General features: G+C 34.6%; 3 pseudogenes; all 3 read left to right on the top strand.

Annotated features, from left to right (window-relative positions):
- Window positions 1-491: 491 nt before the first annotated feature.
- On the top strand, window positions 492-3,555 carry LOC120197509 (annotated as a pseudogene).
- A 1,816-nt stretch (window positions 3,556-5,371) lies between these two features.
- LOC120197346 lies at window positions 5,372-11,393 on the top strand (annotated as a pseudogene).
- Window positions 11,394-12,408: 1,015 nt separating this feature from the next.
- On the top strand, window positions 12,409-13,643 carry LOC120197345 (annotated as a pseudogene).
- Window positions 13,644-25,600: the final 11,957 nt, after the last annotated feature.

Here is a 25,600-nt window from a genome sequence, read left to right as displayed (position 1 = left end):
TTATGATACTATTTTCTTGCAAGTTTCAAAGATATGTTCATCCCATTTCTCTCTATACAAGCAAAGAATCAAGTTGTCTCCCTTGTTATAATGTATAAGATAAGATATTAATGTTTGTTATTATTTGATGTATTGATAATAATTTTATAAAGAATCATTATATACGATATTCTTTTAAATAAAAATGAAAACGAATATATGAATCTTCTTTTGTAAACTAAAACAAAAGAAAGATATCCAGGTAAACTAAAATCAATAATAAATTAAAACAAAATAAGAAAATCAACAAACGGTAAACTAGAAAGAGAAATTGTTATAATATTGATATTTGAGTACTTAATTAAAGTATTTTAAAACTCAAGAACTAATTTAGAAAATATTGTATATATTGCCACATGACGTCAGTGCATGAAGTGGAGCTCACTAGAGAGACACGTAAGATCATACAGGCATCTACTAGTCTGCCATTTTTCAAATTTGTTATGCCGGTACCTTCCACATAACAATAAAACTCACCTCTTTCGCGCCGGCGGTGTTTGTTTGCTTTGCTCTTCATAATTGCTTTTTTTTTTTTAAAAAAAAAAAAAAAAAAACAGAGAGGAGGAAGATTGATGGGGCGATACGGCATCGATGCGGCAGTGATATCGTACAAGGTGAACGGCGAAGCCAATGGGTGGCGTGACATTAACGATTCAACGCTCTGGCAGGATCGCATTTTTCACATCCTCGCCGCCGTTTACTTTCTCGTCCCCATCTTTACTCTTGTATGGCCTCTCCTCCCTTTTTCCACCACTATTATATTTATTTATTTACTTGTAAGTAATTAGGGTTTATCTCTGCTTGATTGGCGTTGTCTAGGAACACTTATGATTATTGCTTACAATAAAGATTCTGTTTCATTACTTTTACGTAATATAAGAAGATTTTCTTAATGTCGTTGTCATGAATAGCAATTTTCAGTTACAATCTTTGTTCGCAGCTCGTTTATTTGTTGACTTTTATAGGTTCAATTGATACGGATACATTTGAGAGTTCTTGAATTTGGTTGGACCACGCAGAAGGTCTTCCATTTACTAAATTTTCTGGTGAATGGGGGTTCGTATCTGAACTTTTTTTTATCACTTTTTTCCCATTTACTTTGGTTTGTTTATTTATCATGGTTTTATTTGTATGACAGTTCGTGGGTTAGTCTTTGTTTTCAGGCGGAATGTACAAGGCTTGCATCCAGTGGTTTTTTTTTTTTTTATATTCTCGGGCATGAATTATTCACAATTTGTTTCTTAAGGTTGATTGCTTGCATTTTTGTTAGATTGTTCAACATATCTTTCTGGACATACCAAGTCTAGCCTTCTTCACGACATATGCACTTCTGGTTTTGTTTTGGCTGAGATATACTACCAGGTTAGATTATTTGACCTTTGCCAGTTTGCGTTGGCGCTGCTGTCTTTATTGTTTTGAAAGAATTAGCTTTATCTTAACTCTGCCTATCCTGAAACAGGTACGAGCTGAATCAACTGATGGACTTAGGCCGATTTTCTTTGTAATAAATGTGGTGGTTTATACTATTCAGGTGAAGTATATTTTCTATTATTTCGATCAAGTGCCAATAGAAGGGAAATTTGAGTTCTTTCTACTGGAAGGCTTAATTATTTAGTTGACTAATTTGTTCAAAATCTGTAAATCTTTAGCTGAGATAAGGGCAGCAAATTTTGACAGAGTAGTGCATTGACTCTGTTTGATGACTTATTTACGAAATACTGTGAATCGGATCATATTATTTAGCTTATTTTTCATAAATGATCTTCCTTTTCTTGGAGGGAGAGTATAAATAATGTGCTCCATGTGGCAATATTGCGGTAGACTGATTTTCTGCATTAGTTCTTTAATTGTATGAGAATCAAGCTAGGAAATAGTCAAGGGTCCAATTTGTGGTGTCCAGAATAATTTCCACATTTGGAGGTATGATCTTGCAACAGTATACCCCGAGTCAGCTCTTTATCCTCATTCTTGTCCAGAATAATTTCTATGTTTTGAATTACATTTCTATATATGTCCAGTTACTCACAAGGCATTGGTGTCTTTATTCATTCATACGTCATATGAACCTCTAATATAAATGTCGTCTTCCATCAGAAGTTTCTTGGCGTTGGTTGTTATGTCATACTCTGAAGTTCCTTCTCATAGCTATTGCCTCCAAGAAGTCGAGTATTCTATTGTCAATAGGGATTTGAGTTTGACACCTATTCTACAGTCTCAGCTGTCAATATGCTAAAATGATAAATGAAATTGCTTGTGCTTTATGCATCACCCTAATATTTCTTTTCCTTTTTGACTGTACTCTTGTCAGCTGTTAGTCATGATTTAAGACACTACGTCTAACATGCTTTAGCAATGAAGTCAGGTAGTTTGTAGTGCTTCAGTATTCCATTCCTGGTAGCTCTTTGTTAATTTAGTGATTAGTGGCTCTGACCTGTACCAATTGTTTTTTAATTTTTTTATTTCACATTACCTTTAACCTGGTTGGAATTTCTTATTAATTTATCTTGCTTAATTTACATGTCAAGCTATATTCAATAAGACTCTGACCTGTGCACACTGCGCATTTACGTTTTCACAATAGCTTCCTTTTTCTTATTACTTTACACAGTTTCTTCTGTTAGAATATGCCAACAAGCTACCCTGATGCTGGCCTCTATAAATCATGGTCAGATGAAAAAAAAATTGTTAGATAGGTTAGAATATAATATTTCCTTTACCAGAACAGTGTCTAGTATGTAAATGGTACTTTTTGTAGATTTTAGTAGCAAATTGGACGTACAGTGTAGCATTTTTTCATCCTAGCACATTCAGTTTCAGCCTTGTTGGAAAGTGTGGCATACTTGATTTTCTTTGTAAGTGTGACTTCTGATGAGGGAATTGATTTCAGATAGCAATGTGGCTGGTATTATGGTGGAAGTATATCCCAGTTTTGGTCATTATATCAAAGATGTTCTTTGCAGGTAAGTATTTGTTGTATCCTTAGTAGATTTAATAATTAACAGCATTGAGTAAGTATGCTCTCTAAATTCATTATAGATAATCACTTGGTAAATTGGAATGCTTTATAGATAGCAATCACATGGTATTTTGTTTCGATAATGAATGGAAGTTTTTGATCCTGACTTATATAAATGGGCAGGTGTGTAACCCTCGTACTTTTATCATTATTTGCAAATTAGGTTTAATAATGTTACCTATGAGTGTAGATGATGATATTTTATTCATGTCTTTCTAACTTTTTCCCCATCATCTCCACTTGCTTTTAGTTGCTTTAGTCATTTTGGTTGAACATGTATACAAATAAGGCTATTATTATTTTTCTTGGGCAGTTGGTGGAGATATTACCTTCAACTTTGGTCCTTTTCATTTTGCGGAAGTTGCCACCAAGACGAGGTATTACCCAGTATCATCCGATACACTGATCTTCACAGGTTGACGATGACACGACGCAAGAACCAATCATAGTAATGATTTTCAACATGGCTTCTGTATCCTGTAAAAAATCAGACAAAGCAAAATAGGTACATGAATTCTACAACTTTTTTAAGCCGTTGAAAATAAGGAAGGTTGTAGATTCTGATGATAAAACAATACCATTTTGCAAGAGCTTGCGACAAATATGTATCTATGTATGTAAAGATGTTGTGGAATACATAGATGAAACTGAGACATGCATAAATATGAGACATACCGCATAGACATGATTTATAGGTTTCTTTAGGAAGGTTGATGTGTGTTGATGCTCGATATTGCAGAATCGATGTATAGAGATGAGTTGAAAGATGGAAGATGAAATTTATTTTTACTAAAAAAAACAGAGGATTGAGATTTCAATTGTTGGCATTTTGAACAATATATAAGAGCCAAGCTCATGAAGGTTTGACTTGTTGATACAACAAAAACCTACCATTCTAAGCCTCTTTGATCTGAACCAAACTCTACTTTGCTTGGCCAGCCCCTTAGAATTTTGACTGAAAAGAAAAATCTTTTGAAGGCCGTCTTCCAACACACACTGCTCATCAGCAGCAGACCATTAGATATCCAACTCAAAGCCTGGATCAAAGAAGGGGAGGTGGTCCCTGGCAAGCCCATGGACGGCGGAACAAGGAGCGAAATCATCTCAGACAATGTCATTGAGGAAAAAATTCACAAGTAATGGTAAGATTTAAGTCAATTTAAAAAGTTGGTAATTTTTTCAAAAAATGATTAATTTTTTATAAGTTATTATAATAACGTAGTGATTTTTAATAGTATGATAATTATTTTATAATTTTTAGAATTTTACTGATCAAAACAGTAATTGTCCAATGATTTTTTATGTATTTCATCTATATTTCTTTTGTATTATATACTAATGGATAATAGTGTACGCGAGTACTTTTCTGCATAAGCTACCTTAATCCACCCACCATCAAACCATGTGTCTTGGTTATTTAATACGTATGGGGTACCGTTTGCGAAAAACAAACACTGTTATCAATATACCGAACAGTAATTATATTTTAATTGTAAGAAATTATTTGTTTATGTTTACTAATTTGTCTAAAATTACTGACAACTCATGCAGAGAGAAAACAAGCCTCCGGTATTGGTTCAGAGAACTGGAGCGGAGCTCCTACAACGACGACTCGTGTCGCTTCATCGAGTGACTCAGCTCCTGCTGCCAGGTTTTTACAACAAAAGTCTGGTATCGAGTGGCGTCAGTCCGATGCAATGGGATAAGTGTAGCTTGATGGCAAGGCAAACATTTGACCGAGAAATCCACTAACTTGTTGCCCAAGTTTGGCCGAATTTTTAGTATTCAAGTTAATGAAGCGAAGCAAAGTAAAATTCGAGTCTCAAAGCAAAAGCATAATTTTCATCCTTGGTAAAGAATCACCGAATTTGCGATGGAATTCTTGTTGTCTAAGCAATTTTACATAATTGTAATAAATATGATCGAATCAATAAACAATAATTAAACCTATTATTTCCAAATATTACTGATCATTACCTGATTTAACAAATTTAGTTGTTCAGGACTTAAACTTTAAAATTTGAAAAATATTGGAATAGAAATTATCAAATTATAATATAGGGGCTGAATACGTAATTTTAGAAATGGTAATGGAGTATTAGAATTTGACCAAATAATAAATCCAAATATGATAATAATAATTGAGACGACCAGTACCCAGGGAGCATGACGTCATATTCCATGACATCAGCAAAACATTCTAATTCTAATATTAACCAAACAAACCAAAGCATAGAATCTCAAAATCCTTCCCTTCCATCTTTACTTGAATATAAATTTCTTGTCGCCACAATTTCATCTTATCTCTATGCTTTCAGTTCTTTGATTTTCATCCTCCAAAATCTCGCAAACCTTGTTGATTCTATTTTCAAATTCTGGTAATTTCTTTCATTGTCTTCTTAATTCTCTTACCGTCTAATTTTTTATTGTTCTAATGATTTCTTTCAACCATTTTCTTTCTTTGTGACCTTGAATCTTCCCATAATTCGTTCTGATATCTCTCTCTTTCCAAGTCTGGTAAGTCCCTCTCCTTTTACTATGATTGATTTTCTCTGTTTTTCAAAATTTTATGATATTGTTTTTTGTGTTCTGATCTCTTTGAGTTCTTTTCTTTCTCTGCGTTTTGGTTCTTCTCGTAATTCTTCTACTTCAATATCTCTTTCTCAGTTTGGTGAGTTTTTCCATCTTTTCTATTTTCCTCTGTTATAATTGATTCTCGCTGTATTTTTTCTTTTCAATTCATATTGGCTGACTGTTTCTTTTTTTGTTATATTTTTTATTTGAGTTTGAAAGTGCTTTTATATTTTCTTTAACGCCATTTGAATTTTACCATCAAATTTATTAGTGAGAGGCTCATAGCTGATAGCTATATAGAGAAAATTAATATTTTATTCGGATATATATATATATATATATATATATAACAGAAGCTGTAATTTATAATGTATGTCATTTCAGATATAGACATTATATATGTTTCTTAAATGTATAATTTAAAATTACATAAAATGTAAAGATTTTATTTATTAGGAAAAAGGGTGAGGGTATACAAAAATAAGATTCAGAGCCTAATATTAATTATTAAAATGATATCCTTTTATCAATAAATTATAATTTGATTAATGAAAGATCATATTTTAAATTTAAATGTGTTAAATATACAAATAAAGTTAAACACAATCGTAAAATACATAAAATATAAAGATTTTATTTATCTATTGAAAAGAAAAAAGGGTGAGGTTATCCAAAAATTAGATTAAGAGCTTAATATTAATCATGATGAAAATGATATCCTTTTATTAATAAAATATAAACTTGATTAATGAAAGATCAATTTTTTAAATTTAAATGTGTTAAATATACAAATAAAGTTAAACACAATCGTAAATTATATACAAAGTCAAATATTTAAATACTATAATATGTATAATTATTGATTCAAAGTAAAAAAGTTCAAATAACAATTATAGTTAATAGTATATAACTATAAACTTGATTTAGTTTTGACTAATAGAATTTAAGCTAAAGATAATTATGAATGATTGGTTGAATGAAATATTAGTATATGGTCTTTATTTGAAATGATATTGGAATATCAAAGATAATTGAATTTTGAATGTGAAAATAGAGTTGGAAGGAGAATGGGTAAGACAATTAAGCTGTTCGGGTTTGGTTCAACCGTGACAGTGGAGGAAGTGAAGCACTTCCTGGAGAATTACACCGGTGAAGGAAGCGTGGAAACGGTGAAAGTAGGGCAAAGAGAAGGCGGCAGAGCACACGCCAAAGTCCAGTTAAAAAACGAGGATGATGTCGAAAGAATCTTGTCATGGACTGCTAGCCAAGCACTATGGCACAACGATTCTTATTTGAGAGCATGGCCGATGAAACACAACATTATCCCACAACCCAAGCCCAAATTTGATCTCGTCAGTATCGACGATTTGATGTTACATTTCGGTTATCCAGTTTCTAGAGACAAGTTTTCCGTTCTTTGGAACCAACCTAATGTCTCTTTCAAATATGGTCCAAAACTGGACAAATTATATTTCTTTATGTCTTACAATTCAGTGGATTACAAGCTCGAATTGTTCAACGACAATGTTTGGCGGATTGTGTTGCATTATCTGCCTGATCAAACAAATAAATGTCTCGTTATTCAGGTATGTTTCAAACTAATTGCTTTAATTTGGATCCATGTTCTTTTGCCTTATGGTTGAATCTGAATAATACTTTACAAATGTTTTCGTGAATAGACTTGGATGACGTCTTTTAGAATTATGTGTTGTTAGGTAAATATTTTTTAAAAGAAGTTATATAGTAAATTTTTGAATAAGTCATATTTTAATCCTTCAACTTATTCATTTTTTCTATACTGGTACCTAAATTTTTTTTATCTGAATTTGTTTACTTTTCTGATACCGGTATTTTGTTATAAATGATTTTAATTTTTATAAATTTTACATATATATTACAATTTCTCATTATTTTATAGTGTGGGCCAAAAAAATAGATACTAATTTAATAAATATACAAATTATGTATAAATGTAGATTAAACAAAAAACTAAGTACTAAAATAAAAATTGGATAGTTATAAAGGCTACAATCTGACTTATTCCTCGATTTTTATTTTTTCATATAAAGAATTTACGGTATATGTTCCTAAGAATGAAGTATGTATATATATAATTATATTTTTTGCTAACATTAAATATTGAATTTCTGAAAATTATTAATTTACAATTTTGATTTTATAAAGTTAAAATTTTATATTAGTTTGAATAATTGCATTGCTTAATAATAGTGTTATTATTTTTAAAAATATTTATTTTATTACTTTAATCTTTTAGTATAATAGTTTATATTATTTTAGATAGTTTCGAATAATTTTTTTAATAAAAAAGACAAAATTATTTAAAATGTAAACTTTTAATAAAAATAATTGCATTTTCCTACTTATTGTATTCAACATATTTTAAAACTAGAAGTAAAACTCATTAGATTTAAATAAAAAATAAATATGATTATTGACTTCATTGTATCATATATTCTAGCTACTGGGAGCCCCCCGGATCTATGAGAGAGATCCATCAGCTCTGAGCACCTCAAGGGAAGTTGCAAGGATGAACAGTGGGTTAGGGAAGTGGATTTCACACCAGGAAATTGCATTGGCCAATCTTTTGCAATATGTTTGGAGATTCCTCGATCAGTTCAACTCCCCAAGTTCGATCCCAGTTTGTTCTACAAGAAAGTAGAAGACCATTTCCTTCTCCAGGAAGGATCAACCTTTTCATCCAACACTGATCTCGTTCCCATCATAAACCCACCTGCAGCCATTCACATACCCTACAATATCTTGTTCAAAGTCAATTCTTTGGTCCAAAACGGTTTTCTTCCTCCCACAACACTCGATTCCCGGTTCTTCGAGTCTGTCGATCCCAATCGGATCGATACCGTGTTCATCGAACATGCGCTGGAGAAAATGTTCAGCCTCAAAGACTGTTGCTATGAGCCTGTTAAATGGCTGAATGAACAATACAAAGAATACCGCAACAAGCCTCCTAGACCTCCCGTTCTTCCTGAAGGGTTGGTAGCCGTAAGAAGAATTCAAGTGACACCTTCTAAGGTTTATTTCAGCGGTCCAGATATCAATCTCTCCAATCGTGTTCTTCGAAATTATATCAAAGATATTGACAATTTTCTTCGAGTTTCTTTTGTTGACGAGGAGCTTGGAAAGATACATTCGTCTGATTTGTCTTCCAGCACATCGGTTACTGATGGAAAGCCTACACGGATATATCAGAGGATATTGTCGACTCTCAGAAATGGTATACTTATTGGAGACAAGAAATTCGAGTTTCTTGCTTGTTCGACAAGTCAATTAAGAGAGAACTCCATTTGGATGTTTGCCTCAAAGCCTGGGCTTACTGCTGAGGGGATACGAGAGAAAATGGGTCATATCCATGTCATAAGGAATGTGGCCAAATATGCAGCCAGATTAGGCCAGTCTCTAAGTTCATCTAGGGAAACCTTGCAAGTGAGCCAGAACGAATTCGAGAAAATTCCCGATATAGAAGTTAAAATCAATGATGACACTAAGTATAATTTCTCTGATGGCATTGGGAAAATATCGGCTAAACTAGCCAGGGAAGTAGCTAGGAAATGTGGATTGAGAAACACACCATCCGCGTTTCAAATTCGGTATGGCGGTTACAAAGGAGTCGTAGCTGTCGATCCATCATCTTCGGCGAAATTATCCTTGAGAGAGAGTATGCAGAAGTTTGACGCGGACTCTACAAGTCTTGATGTTTTGTCATGGAGCAAACTTCACCCTTGCTACCTTAACCGGCAAATAATCATCCTTATGTCGACTCTTGGGGTCAAGGATAGTGTTTTCGAGATGAAGCAGAAAGAGTTTTTAGCTCAATTGGATGCAATTTTGGTGGATCCAGAAAAGGCAAGGGAGGCAATGGATAGGATATGCCATGGTGAACTTGTAAAAATCTTAAGAGAAATGATTCTGTGCGGTTACAAACCAGATTATGAACCTTTCCTTTCAATGATGTTACGAACGATTCGTGCCTCAAAACTGCTCGATTTGAGGACAAGAACAAGGATTTTGATTGAGAAAGGAGGGATTCTAATGGGGTGTCTGGATGAAACCGGGACACTCGAATATGGTCAGGTTTTTGTGCAATACTCCGACTCTAAATCAAGGCAATCTTCCAGTGAGACCTTATTAACATTCAACGATCGTCAATCAAATCGAAATTGCCATATCGTCGAGGGGAAGGTCTCAATTGCTAAAAACCCTTGTTTGCACCCTGGAGACCTACGGGTTCTACAGGTTGTGGATGTTGTGGTCCTGCATCACATGGTGGATTGCATTGTGTTCCCTCAAAAAGGCCCTAGGTATGACTTTCCAATACTCGAATGCACTTTTTTTAAATACTTGAGGATCCGTTTTAAATATGTGTTGAACACGAATATTTTAAACTAACGAAAGAGTCCAAGGAACTTACTTTCTCGATTGCTAAATACTTGTTTTACTGATAGTGGTTACATGATCAAACAGACCCCATCCAAATGAATGCTCCGGCAGTGATCTTGATGGCGATCTGTATTTCGTTTCTTGGGATGAAGATCTCATTCCTCCCTGCAATTTTCCGCCCATGGATTATCGTGCTGAACCAACTAAGCTTTTGGATCGTGATGTCACAATGGAGGTATTTGCTCAAATCATTAACATTAATACTACCATTGCATGAAACATGTTTTGCATTTCTCGGGTTTCGGGTTAGTGTTCGATATAAGTGTGTATATGTGTGTGTATATATATATATATATTAAAATTGTCTGATACACATGCGGTATAAATCTTGAAGAATCTAAATAACTTAGTGCATACACTTGTATGTGCAGGATGTGGCAGAATATTTCACTAACTACATAATAAACGACAGCTTGGGCGTCATTTCTAATTCCCACACGGTGTTTGCCGACAAGGAGTCAGCAAAGGCAATGAGCGAGCAATGCATTGCGCTCGCCAAGCTATCGTCCAAAGCGGTTGACTTCCCTAAAACCGGCATTCCGGCCAAATACCCAGTCGTTTACGCATCAGTGAATACCCGGATTTCATGGAAAAGCCTGACAGGTTAACCTATGAGTCCCAGTCTGTGATCGGTCGGCTCTACCGTGAGGTGAAAAGCATCGAAGCCGAGGTCAGTACTACTAAACATTTCACCAGATCGGTAGCGAAACTTTCCTACGACCCCGACATGGAATTTGAAGGGTATCTAGCTCATGTCAACGACGCCTTGCATTACAAGCGTCTGTATGACCATAAGCTAGCTAGCCTGATGCTTAGATTCGGGGTAAAAACCGAGGCCGAAATCATCAGTGGATGCATCCTGAAACTGTCCAAACATTACGATCGAAGGGTAGATTTAGAGAACATCATTGCAGCGGTGAAATCACTGAGAAAAGAAGCAAAAGGTTGGTTCAATGAGAAGGTTAGTAGTAGCCCAGAAGATAAGTTTGCAAAAGCTTCTGCTTGGTACCATGTCACTTATCACCCTAGCTTTTGGGGTTTATCCAGAGATGGGGCTGATGAACAACATTTCATTAGCTTCCCTTGGTGCATACATGATAAGTTGCTTCCAATTAAGAGGGAAAATTCTTCAAAAGATCCCAAATCCCTAGAAATTCAAATCACAGGTGGGGACCTGAATTCTAATGCCAAGAAAATTAGGGGGAAATCTTCACGAGTTGCGGAATCTGTAGATATCAAATCCAAAGCTGAGGAACCCAGTGGGTCCACCTTTTGTTCTTTTATGTGAATCATTTCACCAACTTGTGTGTATGTCTTTGATTTAACGTGTTCATAAGTAATTGCTAATATCAGTTTCTTTTCTCAAATGAAATTCAATTTATTAATACATGAATAAGCTTAATCAAGATTATTACAACAATTTAATCTTTATTTGTAATTAAGCTTCAACTTTGAAAGTAAAATTCAATTAAACTTGAACCCATTTCCATCAAAGACATGCAACACCACCCAAAGTCCCCAACCACTCTCACCCCTCATCACAAAGAAGCAACATGGATAACTTTAAGAAGAATAAGCACATGATATTGCTACGATCAAACCCGATACAAAGTTCCGATTACATGTGGAGAAGGCAGGCGCCACTGCCGACGTCACTGTAAATGACAACACCGCAGCTAAGCAAGCTGGCCCGAAACTGATTGCATCCAATAAATGGGGAAGACGACATATTTATTGTATATCATCGTGATATTGGTATGTAATGGGATTTTATAAATAAATAAATGTTAGAGTTGAGTTTTGAAAAAGTTTGTATAAACCCTATGTGTTAGGCTAAGAAAGATAAGAATGATATGAATGAAATTGTTGGTTTTATCTTCTTTGTTTATGTTTCTTCTCTAATATTCTTATGTTTCTGCTGCATATTTCCTTTAGTTTTCTGTTTTGATATGTTACATGGTATACTTCATTTAAATTAGGCTTCCATTCCATTTTATTAGTTGAGTTATCTCTGGCCCTTTACGGATTAAATTCTGGTGATGATTTTCTCAATTCCCTTATTCTATAATCAGTGTTGTTAATTATATTATTTTATTATATCAAATATCGATGATTTGTTATCGATAAAATAAATTTCTATAAATTAAAAATGAACAAAAATTTATTAATTGGTTTAAGTAATAAATAACTTAATATCGTTTGAGTAGGTATCAAATTCAAAGCATGTGTATACAAAAAATTCCCGTTAGATAACTATTTCCTTTCTGCATGATGCTATTGAACGTTTGGTCGAGTTGCAAGATATGACTGCAAAGCCCGATTCCTGCATCATCGATGTCTATAATGAAGTTGGTAAAAGATGGTGCTTCTTGTGGTTTTATATAAAGCGAGCTAAGCTTTTAAGGATGATAGTATGGTGGCTTTTTCTTTCTAGGGGGATCATTCACAGCCTTGCACATGGCCACCTTGGTTCGGAAAGCCTGTTTGCCTCCTGTTCTTGACTGAGTGCGAAATTGCTTTCGGAAGGGTAATTGCAGTTGATCATCCTGGGGACTTTCGAGGCTCTCTAAAGCTTTCTCTTCCACCCGGGTAATAGTTTTACTGTTTCTCTGATTATGAAAACATTCATGATCCTTCAAAATTTTAATAATATCTATATATTTCTGGATCACTAAGGTGAAAGTTAGGCATTTAGTCGATCTTGAAAACTGGTATTATGGCTTCGAAGGTATTTCAAGTTCCATATGATTCTCCTGTTCTGTTTAATAGCCCTGAGATTGTGTTATTTCTTAACTATCATCCAGATCTCTCCTTGTGATGGAAGGAAAATCGACTTATTTCGCCAAGCATGCCCTGCCATCCGTCCGGAAGCAACGTATACTTGTTTCCTTTACCAAGTGTCAACCGAGGAAATCTGTGTCTGACAACCAGAGACTTATTTTACCTTTGATTTTGCAGTCGTCTCGACAGTGTCTTCCACCTAATAGATCACCCAATCATTTTCGACATTCTGTTGGATGCAAGTATTATGAAGTGGTTCCAACAACCGGTGTACTGTCAGTCTCCCCGACTTGGCGATAAATTCCACCTCCGAATGGTGTTCAAACTTTATTTGTGCCCGGTCCAGTTGCTCCTTCAATTCCTTTCTCGGCTCCGGTTCCTGTCCCACCCGGTTCAACTGCTTGGCCGGCTCCTCCTCCAAGGCATTCCCCACCTCATCTACCTGTTCCTGGCACCGGAGTTTTCCTACCTCCACCAGGATCCAATAATTCATCACCTCAACTATTGCCATCTACTGCAAATGAACTCAACATTCCCGTTGACTCAACTTCCCCAACGAAAAAAGAGTATAGCTCTTAGAAACCCAACCTTCACACAACTTTTCCTGGGGTGAGCTCGGATGGGAAATCTCGAAACCAAGACGGCAGTGGAAGTTTAGATGGAACTGGCAGCGGGTGATCTATGATGACAACTAACAATTGTGTCGAGGAAACCTGCTAGTGCAGTTGAGAGAGAGGGGGCTGCGAACTGAGATGTGTCGAAATCGAATGCAAATGTAAAAGAGTGGCCAGATATTGATTCAAGACATTTTTAACATTTGAAACCAGTAAGATTAGGGGAACAAAGGGGAACGAGGAACTTGTTAGTTTCTCGCAACAATACACCTTGTTCTCTTTTCCTTTTGTTCTTTGGTCGTCTCATTAATGATGATATCTGGTTTACAAGGTTCATTGGATATGGTTTATGATGCAGGGGGATCCGAGACAGATGATGCTGAGCTGTCAGATTGCACGTTGATGGCGCTGAGATACCATGAGTTGGCAGATCAGCGCAAAGGCGGGAATTGATTGTGACATGTTCCTCATTGGGGTCGTTTTGAGTATGTTTCAGTCTTTTGGCCATAACTTTGGCTACAGGTGTCAGAATCGCGCATAAGACCCCAATCCGGAAAGCTCTTTTCGACGCGCACGCTCTCCACATCGAACTACGCTCCATGTGGCCTTTTTTTCAACCTCAAATTCTGCCGTTTTCCCCTCCGAATCACTAGATTTAGTTATTTTTTACTATTTATGGTAATATTTCGATTGTTAATTAGGAAGTCAATTTAAATCCGATTTAGGCCGGATTTTTGGGAGATTGCTTATTTTATTTCGAATTTCAATTTAGAGTAATTTTTGGGATTTTGCTATTTTTGGCAAAATTCGAATAAAGACGATTTTTTTTGCTATAACAGTCCGGCTTGTGGACTGCTTTTTGGATGGTTATTGATTTTATAATATTTTATTAAACCCTAGAGACTTTTTTTCTCTGGTTTTTGGGCGAATTTTCTCTTGTGAATCGTCTGTCGGAGCTAGCCTACAGGATAATCACTATTCTGTCTGGCGTCAGTTTAGCTATTTTAAACTGCAGGCCACTCAGATACCTGATCTGATGAAATAAAAGTTATTTCAGTTGGTGTTGCTTAATCTTAGCAATTTTGAATAGCATACTGATGCAGGGAGATCAGAGACAGATGATGATGTGCTGTCAGATTGCACATTGATGACGCTGAGATACTATGAGTTGGCAGATCAGCCCAAAGGCGGGAGTTGAGTGTGACATGTTACTCATTGGGGCCGTTTTGAGTGCGTTTAAGTCTTTTGGCCATAACTTTGGCTACGGGTGTTGGAATCGCGCATAAGACCCCAATTCGGAAAGCCCCTTTCGACGCGCACGCTGTCCATATCGAGCATGGCTCCATGTGGCCTTTTTTCGACCTCAAATTCTGTAACACCCCAACCCATACCCGACTCGGATACGAGTCCGAGGTGTCATATTGACTTTTCAAACTTTGACTCTTGACAAAATTCAAAGAATATTTAAAGCTTTAATTAAAGTAAAAACAGTTTATTTACATAACTTGACCACAATAACTAAAATTAATCAGAGCATATTAACTCAATTCTTTAGTACATGCCAATTATATTCAAAATAACAAAAATCATTTATTTTCTGATCTGAAATTTGTAAGGGATATGCTGACCTGTCTTGCTCTCTTAGCTTTTCTTCTAGCTTTCCGAAACCTACGTGTGAAACACTCACACGCTAAGTCGATGACTTAGTGAGGCAAATAAAAATTATAATGCACTTGATAACATTTAACATTCCATGCATGTTTCATTCTATCATGCTATACTAAATCACCTTATTTCATTATATCAGATTACTTAACAAAATATACCTACATACACATAAAACATCATCAACAGTTTATCTTTTAATCACATACTTTTATACTTAAACCCCTTAATCAAACAATATACACACACACAACATTTATCATATCACAAACATATATTTGTTATTATCTCCTGATTAGCCCATGGACGTATGTGAGAACTATAGGTATGTGAGTCTATAGAGGTTGTGCACTAATGCTGTCACCACAGCTCGTATAATTGCACCGAGTGCCACGTAGAATTGCACCGGAGTGCCGCGTAGAATTGTACCGTAGTCCATATAATAATGTCCATAAGGACCACATATCATTCATTGAGAATCATACATATATTAGAGATCAAGTATGTGTCTCACAAGACTTTACACATGTTCCAAAGAATATATATATATCCTGAAGGACCGCGTAGAAAATTCCTTAAGAATCATATACATATACTAAGGACCAAATATGTGTCGCAAAGGACCTCATAGATGTTCCATAGGATACCTATATGTCCCGAAGGACTGCGTAGACCCTCGACTCTTGGCATGCCAACTATACCCCAAAGCTCTCAATACACATAACATGGGCACTATCTTTTATATCCTTGCACATATTCATGTAAACATATCACATATTCATATAAGCTCGTAGCTTCATTCACACATACATGTAATCACGTAGTTCACTTACACATAACACATTTTCATGTAATTCATAGTTATCCCTTAGCTTATATCTCTTGATCATTTAATCATAAATTCTTATCACATATCTCATAGTCATGTCTTCATATATTCATTTCATCACACATGCTCATAGTTTCTGGTCATATTATTCACATTCTCTGACTTATCTCTTATGATCTGGTAATCACTACACTTATTTCATATAACTTATTACCGAATAATTCATATATAAACACCTAGATCACTTTCACATAGCTTATATTAGTTTCCTGAATCCTTTCATATTACCTGATAACGTATATCATATATGTATATAATAACTTATCTCATTTCGTCTACTTTATGCTTTATTTCTTTATATTCCCTTAGATTATATAACTTATGTCGTATTTCTAAACATATATATTACACTTAATCATATTTTATTTATATACTACTTTAATCCATTTAATTAATTCAATTTCATACATTCTTTATAACCTTTTCATATAACCCCATAGATCTTTAGCATATAATTTATCATATATGTATACATATCAGCGCTTTATATTCAAGTTCCCTAATAGATATATTATTCTCATTCCATTCTATAATTCAATCTTAATTAGTTTCCTCAATTCTCATTAAATCTAATAACTCTATTTTACTAATTCTCATAACCATGTATTTCACATAGTCTTATATTTCATTATCTTATTACTTATATTTATTCTCCTATGATTCTTCATAAACCTCTATTTCCATTTTCCTATATCTCTTGACTTATCTTCTATATTCATATAATTTCATAACTTATTTGATATTCTCTCATTAACACTTAATAGTGTGTGTACATAAACCACATAGCACATACAAACCATATCAATTCATATAATCAAGCATACATACACTCATATTCAACTCATGCCTTTAATCATGAATTCATATGTAACTCTTCAGGAAATAGACTCATCGCAAGTCTTCTTCCCATCACCCATCATATACTATTGAATATGCACTCACCTGGCCTCACTAGTCAATTCTAATCTCTTATCTTCCCTTTGATCGATCTTACTTGACAATGATTCCAGAACTCGTTCAGGCTCTGAATCTACATAATTATACATTTTCAAGACAATTATTAGATACATACACCTTGTAATTTGATACTAGCAACTTAAACGAACTTAATAAACCCATATTCACATTTTTCCTTAGGGGTGCATCGATGCACTATAGGTGCATCGATACAAAAAATGGCTTCGAATTTTCATGCATCGATGCATCCCCTTAATGCATCGATGCACCTTTAAAATTTGTCTTGGTGCATCGGTGCACACTCAAACTGCATCGATGCATTCCAGGCATTCAGTGTTCTTCTTTTAAGAGTGCATCGGTACATATTGAATGTGTACCGATGCATCATGCCCAGAAATTGTATTCAAGCCCGAAAATCATCGACTCTTCACTCAATTCTTCTATTTTAAGCCCCTAACATGTCATTAAACTCAACTACCACTTTATAAACCAACTTATATCCATATAAGCTATCTTTATCTTTCATATCTCTTCATGATTCTTAAAATTAAGAATCATTCCCAATTTTCCATGTTATCCAAACTTTGATTTAACACTTATAACTTCTTATTCACACCTATGACAAGTCAAATTCCATCACCACATTCATTTATTAACTCTTTTTCAGAAATTCACTTTGAAACTCATTTTCTTTAATCTTTCGTAACTCCTTTATGTTTTGATTTCTAAGATAACTTAAGCTTCCTTAAGCTTAGTTATTATCTAATGATCAAAACCCAACCTTTAATTCCACAAATAATCAAGAATTCATAAAACTCACCTTTTCTCTTAAAGCTCACGGCTGGAGAAGAAGAAGAAAGAAAGAAAACTCTAGAGAATTCTCTCATTTCCCACGTGCTTATTACCCTTTATAAAGGGAAATAAAATCTTTCCTGAGAAATGTCCATAATACCCTTATTACTTCCAAACTTTGTTATTAAATCCAATACCAACATTTTTCATTAAAATCCCTAAACTTTTAATCTTTCTGAGATTGGTCACTAAATTACCAAAAATTCCATTTTGGTCATTGACCTGACTTTTGGGATGTTACAAATCTCCCCTACTTAAGAAAATTCGTCCTCGAATTTTCACTGCATACCTTTATAATATCATGTCTTCTAATATTTTCATGTTGCTTCCCTTTCTTAATCTTTCCTGTTACCGCTAGCAAACTTACCTTTTTCCCCAAACTCAAATCTTCATATACATCCACATCTTTATAAGTCCATATAATATCATTTATTATATAGACAGCAACCCTAATCCTCATTCATCAATATTATGAATCAATTGATCTTCTTCATCATTCTCTATGTGCTTTGCACATAAATCAAGCTTTTGCTCATTTCTAATCCTTGTCTGAATAACTATACACATAATTTTTTTATATAACCCTTACATATTTACTCAAAGAATAATCACCCGTTCTTGTTCTTCTAATAATTGAAAATTGTATCGGTTCAATATCAAACTTATAACTTATCTCTCAATATACCTCTTGTCATACATGATCTTTTAAACTACATCTTTGACATTTTCTTATCCCTTTATTCTTTCATTCCTTCAAAATCAAAATCTTTTTATACACATATTATATCTTTTCTTTAATGTTCACATAATCTTTTCTTATCATTTATACTCAGCTCTGATTATCGATCTTTATCACATCTTCATAATTTTGATAATCCACTTTACTTATATAGAACTTCATTCTTTACCATTTCTTGTACTTGTATTTCCTTCCTCAAATCCCCCTTTTTAAAACATACAAATACTTATTTCTTTGTCTCCATCATATCTATATGATCAAAACCATATCCAAATCCACATCATACTTGATTAACTTAACTTTATCTTTTCTTCAAATCTTATAACTTTATTATCCATACTATTACAATTAATCAATAACAACTTTTAATTTAGGGCATAAGCCCAAATCAGCTTACTCATATTCATCTTGTCAGTTGAAATCCAATCAGTGCAATTTACTCACTTATCCACCCACACTCTTATTCATATACATTACTATTCTCTTGTCTCTTTCATTACCTTACATTTTTGTGATCAAAATACATAATCATGTCTCAATTCACACCATAATTAGTTAATTTACCCTGACAACATTTTATAATCCTTCAACTTAATACACTTATCATCACATAATTATGTTAGTCACCACCAAATATTCCAATCTAAAACATAAACCTTCATCGAACCATTAATATATATTCCTTTCAGTCGAAATTATCCCAGCGATAGTTTACTTAACTTATCAAATCCACATTTATTCTCATACTTCATGAAATTTCCTTTGTTCCAACTCAACATTCTAACTTCCTTTATTTATAAACTGATCACTGATGTGCCAATTCTTAAACTCTTCTTATCAATCCTTAGATTTACTCAAACATACGAATCCTCATCTTCTTCACTATGCCACATTATCATGATAAAAATATACAACTGTATCACAATCCTCCTCATCTTTGGTTGTCTTATCCTGACAACATCTTAAAATTTTTTATTTCTATATATTTTCCATCACATAATCTGGTTAGCCAACGCTAACACTTTCCATCTAAAATGCAAACCCTTATCATATCCATATTCTTGCTTAAACATAGTACTATCATTTTGTCTTAAATTCATATACTCTATCTCCATATCTCTTAATCACTTGTCACTGATGCATCTATTCTTAATTTCTTATACAAATACTCACCAAATCCTTTGATCTTTTTAACAATCTTATGGTGACACTTGTTCACCATATTCTATCTTATCCACGTAATAACAAAAATACTCTATATCGTGTGTCCGATTCAAAACAATGAAAACTTTCTATCATTATTCAGATATGATTTCAGCTTTCTGAAATCAACTTTTGATCTTACCAGGAATTTTTTGAGCTGTCCGCTCTTCATCCTGCCTGGCCAGGGCAGGTGAATAGCTATAACAATCATGAATATCACTTTTCCCTTTATTTCAGAATTATCATAATCATACTTCTATTATAACTTAGCAATCTAATTCTATTAGCAAGACAACACACTCCTTACACTATTAGATCAAATTTTCACTCTATGTTGGCATGTACACATCTTTAAAACTCATTTGACTTCGGTTTAAGCCTAGAATCGACTAAACCTTAGCTCTGATACCATTAAATGTAACACCCCAACCCATATCCGATCCGGATACGAGTCCGAGGTGTCACATTGACTTTTCAAACTTTGACTCTTGACAAAATTCAAAGAATATTTAAAGCTTTAATTAAAGTAAATAATTTATTTACATAACTTGACCACAATAACTAAAATTAATCAGAGTATATTAACTCAATTCTTTAGTACATGCCAATTATATTCAAAATAACCAAAATCATTTAAATCATCTATTTTCTGATATGAAATTTGTAAGGGAGATGTTGACTGTCTTGCTCTCTTAGCTTTTCTTCTAGCTTTCCGAAACCTACGTGTGAAACACTCACACGCTAAGTCGATGACTTAGTGTGGCAAATAAAAATTATAATGCACTTGATAACATTTAACAATTCATGCATGTTTCATTCTATCATGCTATACTAAATCACCTTATTTCATTATAGCATACAAAATCATATTAGATTACTTAACAAAATATACCTACATACACATAAAGCATCATCAACAATTTATCTTTTAATCACATACTTTTATACTTAAACCCCTTAATCAAACAATATACACACACACAACATTTATCATATTACAAACATATATTTGTTATTATCTCCTGATTAGCCCATGGACGTATGTGAGAACTATAGGTATGTGAGTCTATAGAGGTTGTGCACTAATGCTGTCACCACAGCTCGTATAATTGCACCGAAGTGCCACGTAGAATTGCACCGGAGTGCCGCATAGAATTGCACCGTAGTGCCATATAATAATGTCCATAAGGACCATATATCATTCATTGAGAATCATATACATATACTAGGGATCAAGTATGTGTCTCACAAGACTTCACACATGTTCCAAAGAATATATATATATCCCGAAGGTCCGCGTAGAAAATTCCTTAAGAATCATATACATATGCTAAGGACCAAATATGTGTCGCAAAGGACCTCATAGATGTTCCATAGGATACCTATATGTCCCGAAGGACCGCGTAGACCCTCAACTCTTGGCATGCCAACTATACCCCAAAGCTCTCAAGACACATAACATGGGCACTATCTTTTATATCATTGCACATATTCATGTAAACATATCACATATTCATATAAGCTCGTAGCTTCATTCACACATACATGTAATCACGTAGTTCACTTACACAACACATTTTCATGTAATTCACAGATATCCCTTAGCTTATATCTCTTGATCATTTAATCATAACTTCTTATCACATATCTCATAGTCATGTCTTCATATATTCATTTCATCACACATGCTCATAGTTTATGGTCATATTATTCACATTCTCTGACTTATCTCTTATGATCTGGTAATCACTAAACTTATTTCATATAACTAATTACCGAATAATTACATATAAACACCTAGATCACTTTCAAATAGCTTCTATAAGTTTCCTGAATCCTTTAATATTACATGATAACGTATATCATATAGGTATATAATAACTTATCTCATTTCGTCTACTTTATGCTTTATTTCTTTATATTCCTTTAGATTATATAACTTATATCGTATTCTAAACATATATATTACACTTAATCATATTTTATTATATACTACTTTAATCCATTTAATTAATTCAATTTCATACATTCCTTATAACCTTTTCATATAACCCCATAGATCTTTAACATATAATTATCATATATGTATACATATCAACGCTTTATATTCAAGTTCCCTAATAGATATATTATTCTCATTCCATTCTATAATTCAATCTTATTTGTTTCCTCAATTATCATTAAATCAAATAACTCTATTTTACTAATTCTCATAACCATGTATTTCACATAGTCTTATATTTCATTATCTTATTACTTATATTTATTCTCCTATGATTCTTCATAAACCTCTATTTCTATTTCCCTATATCTCTTGACTTATCTTCTATATTCATATAATTTCATAACTTATTTGATATTCTCTTATTAACACTTAATAGTGTGTGTACAAAAACCACATAGTACATACAAACCATATCAATTCATATAATCAAGCATACATACACTCATATTCAACTCATGCCTTTAATCATGAATTCATATATAACTCTTCAGGAAATAGACTCATCACAAGTCTTCTTCCCATCACCCATCATATACTATTGAATATGCACTCACCTGGCCTCACTAGTCAATTCCAATCTCTATATTTCCCTTTGATCGATCTTACTTGAGATTCCGGAACTCGTTCAGGCTCTGAATCTACATAATTATACATTTTCAAGACAATTATTAGATACATACACCTTGTAATTTGATACTAGCAACTTAAACAAACTTAATAAACCCATATTCACATTTTTCCTTAGGGGTGCATCGATGCACTATAGGTAGTGCATCGATACACAAAATGGCTTCGAATTTTCATGCATCGATGCATCCCCTTAATGCATCGATGCACCTTCAAAATTTGTCTTGGTACATCGGTGCACACTCAAACTGCATTGATGCATTCCAGGCATTCAGTGTTCTTCTTTTAAGAGTGCATCGGTACATATTGAACGTGTACCGATGCATCATGCCCAGAAATTGTATTCAAGCCTGAAAATCATCAACTCTTCACTCAATTCTTCTATTTTAAGCCCTAACATGTCATTAAACTCAACTACCACTTTATAAACCAACTTATATCCATATAAGCTATCTTTATCTTTCATATCTCTTCATGATTCTTAAAATTAAGAATCATTCCCAATTTTCCATGTTATCCAAACTTTGATTTAACACTTATAACTTCTTATTCACACCTATGACAAGTCAAATTCCATCACCACATTCATTTATTAACTCTTTTTCAGAAATTCACTTTGAAACTCATTTTCTTTAATCTTTCGTAACTCCTTTATATTTGATTTCTAAGATAACTTAAGCCTCCTTAAGCTTAGTGATCAAAACCCAATTTTAATAATGATCAAAAAAGAATTCATAAAACTTTAACCTTTCCACAAATAATCAAGAAAAAATAAAACTCACCTTTTCTCACTTGAAGCTCACGGCTGGAGAAGAAGAAGAAAGAAAACTTTCGAGAATTCTCTCCTTTCCCACGTGCTTATTACCATTTATAAAGGGAAATAAAATCTTTCCTGAGAAATAACCATAATACCCTTATTACTTTCAAACTTTGTTATTAATCCAACACCAACATTTTTCCTTAAAATCCCTAAACTTTTAATCTTTCTGAGATTGGTCACTAAATTACCAAAAAATCCATTTTGGTCATTGACTCGACTTTTGGGATGTTACAAATTCTGTCGTTTTCCCCTCCGAATCACTAGTTTTATTTATTTTTTACTTTTTATGGTAATATTTCGCTTGTCAGTTAGGAAGTCATTTTAAATCCGATTTGGGCCGGATTTTTTGCAGATTGCTTAATTTATTTCGAATTTCAATTTAGAGTGATTTCTGAGATTTTTTATTTTGGCAAAATTCGGATAAAGACAATTTTTGGCTATAACAGTCCGGCTTGTTGACTGATTTTCGCATTGTTTTTTTATATTATTCTATTAAACCTTAGAGACATTTTCTCTGGTTTTTTGGACGAATTTTCTCCTGTGAATCATCTATTGGAACTAGCCTGCAGGATAATCGCTATTCTGTCCGGCGTCAGTTGGTATCAGAGCTTCAACATATTCCTAGGAAATTTCACCAGTTTCAATGGCTGGAGGTCGTGGTCGTCGTGAGCAGGTTCCGAATGAGGAAGCCCAACGCCGTGATCACAACATTCAGGATGCGATGATTGTAGATTTATAGAGGCAAGTCGTAGAATTAACCCAACCCCTAGCGGCGCAGGATTTCAAGGATCGTGAGACCTCTGATCACAATACTAATTCCAATTTCGAAAACCCGTATCAAAATCGTGCTATACTCCGGGAGCACCGTGGTCGGGAGGAGCGTCATGGAGACCTCGATTTTTGGGTCGATCTCCTTGAGTTTTCTAGTACCTTATAGGCCGAGGGATTTGTGGATTGGATTAATGAAGTAGAGCGTATTTTTGATTATAAGAAAGTCCCCGATCATGTGAAAGTGAAACTGGTCGCCATCAAACTCAAGGGCAGAGCATTTGCGTGGTGAGAGCAGTTGCGACGTTCACGAGAAAGGCAGGGCAAGGCCAAGATCACTGATTGGGAGAAGATGAAGAAGAAGATGAAGGGTCACTTTCTTCCCTTTGGCTACACGTAAACCTTGTTTCAGCGACTTCATGCATTGAGGCAGGGTGCACAATCAGTCGATGATTACACGGAGGAGTTTTACCAATTGGTCGGAACGATTTATCTAAGACGGAGGAGCAGATGGTGGTGCGGTATTCGGGGGATTTACGCCAGCCCTTGCAAGATGTCCTCAGCCTTCATTCACTATAGAGTGTTTCGGAAGCTTACCAGCGTGCACTTGCTGTTGTAAAACAGCAAAACAGGAGACCAGTGATCAGGAGCGATCACAACAGTCGGCCATTTCGCCCTCAGTATTCCCGTCCTGCTCAGCAGCCACCGTAGGGTAATTCTAACCCTACTATTAGATGTTTTTGTTATGGTGAACAAGGGCATAGGGCGACTGATTGCAGGAAGCCTGCTAGTCAAAAGGGCAAAAATTTGTTGATTGAGGAAAACACGGAAGACGAGACTGAAGAGATTGGCGAACCCATGTATGACGATGATGAGACTGATGATGTGTTGTATGGAGATGGTCATGAGACTCTGGTCGTTCGCAAGAGTCTACTGACTCCCAAGGGAGATTTAAGGGACGATTGGTTGAGAACCTATATTTTCCACACAACCTGTACAATTGCAGATAAAGTCTGCAAAATGATCATTGACAGCAGCAGTTGTGAGAATTTAGTATCCGAGGAGGTTGTCCAGAAATTGTAATTGAAGACGGACCGTCATCCTAAGCCATACAAGTTGTCATGGCTAAATAAAGGAGTGAGGTAACAGTTGATAGGCGATGCCTCGTGTCTTTTTCAATTGGTAGAAAATATTTTGATAATGCCTGGTGTGATATTGTGTCTATGGATGCGTGTCATATATTGTTGGGTCGACCTTAGCAGTATGATCACAGTGTCATTCATGATAGATGGAAGAATACATATTCCCTTAGCATCAAGGGAAAAAAGATTATGTTGGCACCCGGCGAGAAGGACTCACTCCTACCCCGGTAACCCATAATACTAACCTGCTTTTTATGTCCAGGTTTTTAGATGAGATTGAGCATGGAGGTGTGGTCTATGCCTTACTATCTTGCGAGAATAGTGCAGTAGGCGTGGATATATTTACCAGTAGAGGTGTAGAGGCTGCTAGCAGAATTCTCTAACTTGATGCCAGAGGATCTTCCTCCTGGACTATCGCCTATGAGGGATATTC

Source organism: Hibiscus syriacus, unplaced genomic scaffold (assembly GCF_006381635.1).
Source record: "Hibiscus syriacus cultivar Baekdansim isolate YM2019G1 unplaced genomic scaffold, ASM638163v2 tig00117048_pilon, whole genome shotgun sequence".
NCBI lineage: Eukaryota > Viridiplantae > Streptophyta > Magnoliopsida > Malvales > Malvaceae > Hibiscus > Hibiscus syriacus.
This window is presented reverse-complemented; position numbering and strand designations above follow the sequence as displayed.